This window comes from Cynara cardunculus (assembly GCF_001531365.2).
Source record: "Cynara cardunculus var. scolymus isolate 2C chromosome LG 13, CcrdV1, whole genome shotgun sequence".
Lineage (NCBI taxonomy): Eukaryota > Viridiplantae > Streptophyta > Magnoliopsida > Asterales > Asteraceae > Cynara > Cynara cardunculus.
In genome coordinates, this window is record NC_037540.1 from 4,069,442 (window position 1) to 4,072,225 (window position 2,784).

The following is a 2,784-nucleotide window of genomic DNA, read 5'->3' on the forward strand; positions in this document are numbered from 1 at the left end:
GGGGGGGGGGGGGGATTATAGTTGTCACTTTTTATTATGACAAACATTAGACTAAATGCAAATGGATAGGCATATGAGTCATCTTTATTTAAAATGAGATAGTCTTCCCGTTTGTAACTATAAATAGACATTAGGTCATCAGAACCAATTTGGTACGGACTCTTGGAGTCGAATACTAGCAATTGACCACATGGTGCAGTTTATAGCGAATGAGTATAACTAAGATCATTGGGGGTCTTGAACTATAAATTATGGTTGGCTGAACTCATTGGCCATAATTCTTATAACATGTAATCGTGGTCTACTTTTGTGTTCCACCACTACCCATGAAAATCGAGTCTCTCTGTCATCGTAAGATGTGGTTTGGACCTTATGGTCTTTACTTGGAATATATGAACTTGTAAAAATCGAAGATACTCTTAAGTTAACGGAGTTATTTAAGAGAAGTTGGATTCATGAACCTCCATCGTAATGCAAGTGAAACCAGAGGGACCCTATTCATTAAAAGCCATTTCCTTTTCTCAAACATTAAGTTTAAAACTTTTATCTTCTTTTTATGTATTTCTTATTTTAAAATATTTTAGATAATTTATTATTATATTTCATCTGTCTTAAAATAAATGTGTATAATGAAAATATCGCATAACTCTAATAATATGTAATTATTACACTTTTTAAATAATTAAATGATATTTTATCCTTGATAACAGAAAGATAATTTTTTTTAGTAAATAATAGTAAAATAAAAAAATAAAAACTTATTTTTGAAGATGAACATTTATTTTAAAATAAACTAAAATAAATATATTAACATTTAAAACATAAGAATTAATAAAATAATATTAAAAATTTCCATTTTGATATTTTGAAACAAATGGAAATAAAAGTACATCAATTTATTTAAGTACAAATTCTATAGAAATATATAAAGTTTTAAATATTTAAATATCTGAGTAACCAATTTAAGCATTAATCGGTTATTAATACTGATGCAGCATTCAACTCAATATCATTTAGATGATGAGATTAATTTTTTTAATTCCAAATCAGTTGTAACTTTATTTATTTTATTAGAATTTGTATATTATAATTACTTATGTGAAATCATATAATTATAATCTATAAACTCTAATAAAACAAATAAATTTAAAACTGATTTTAAAATTTCATTTTATTAGTCATGTCAGTAAATAATATTAAGTTGGATGTCGCATCACTAGGGGTGACAAAAAATGACCCAACCCATTAACTTAATCCGAACCCAACCCAGAATTAGCAGATTGGGTTGAGATATTCAACCCATTTAAATAAATGGGTTAACCCGTCTAACCCATTTAAATAAATGGGTTGGGTTGAGTTGGGTTGAATTTTTCAACCTATTTTCAACCCACTTAAAATATTATATAAATTTATTTTATTTTTAATATTATATCTATTATATTAACTTTTTATTTTTTATTTTGTTTCTTCTTAAATAAATTGGCCCAAGTTTCAGTATCACAACTCACGAGTTAAACGACGCTTCGATTTTCAATCCTTCATACAATATCAGTAATTCAGTATCATGAGTCTCGCGTCTTCAATTTTTCATCTTCTTCAGTCAATTTTATCAATCTTCGCCCCTTCTTTTGAGTTCTACCTTCTCCAATCAAATATTTCGGTTGGTTTCAGTTTTCGATTTGAGGTTGAGGTGTTGTGGCTTGAGCGATAGCAGAGTCATTCGCCATTGTGGAGCTAAAATAAAGGATCTTCCGACTTTCTCTTGTGTTTTGTTTATAGAATCAAACATTTCCCAACTTGTAATTTAATTATTCACGTAGTACAAATGGAATCGCATCTTGAGGCGTTATGTGGAGCAATCATGAGAGAGAAGATAGAAGATCAAGAAGAAAATAATACCGAGAGTGAAATTGGGTTGATGAAAGTGGAAGTCGAGTTACTTAAAATTTAAAATTTTCCAACTTATTTTGAACAATATATTTGTTGTAGTTGTGTTTTATTCAAACTTTGAACAATTTGGTTGTACTTGTGGTTGTGTTATGTTTTCTTCAAAAAATTTAAATAGTCTAGTTTTTTTTTATTTAAAAATTTAAAATTAAATGGGTCAACCCATTTATTTAAGAGGTTGGGTTAAGAAAATTGTAAACAGATCAACCCACTGTCAACCCATTTAAGTAACAGGTTGGGTTGGGTTAAAAAATCTCAACCCATTTAATTAAATGAGTTGGGTTGAGTTGAGATTTTCAACATTTTTAATAAATGGGTTGAACCTGAACCCAACCCAACCTGACCCATTATCACCCTTACGCATCACTTGTCATATCAGTATTGATAACCGGTTAATACTTAAACCTTTAGGTATTCAAATATTTGAAACTTTACATATTAGATAGCAAAATGAAAACTACTATTCGAAATCAAAAGCAAATTATGTTATACAATTTATTTTTTATTTAAGGATACGGATAAAGGGGGTGGTTGAAATTTAAAATTAGGGGGTGTTTGGGTAAGCTTATTTAAAACAACTTATGTTTTTTTGTAAAAGTGCTTATTAACTTATGCGGTATCAAACTGGAGTTTTGTAAAAAGTGTTTGGATTAGCTTATAGCGGTACCAAACTGCAATAAGCTGATAAGTTGTTTTTTAGTGTTTGGCAAATTTTGCTTATAGATGTAAAATTACCAAAAAGGTCATCCAACCCTATTTTCTCTCGTGTTCATCGTGTACCTCCAGTGTTCATCCAATGTTCATCGTCTACCTCCAGTGTTCATCCCGTGTTCATCG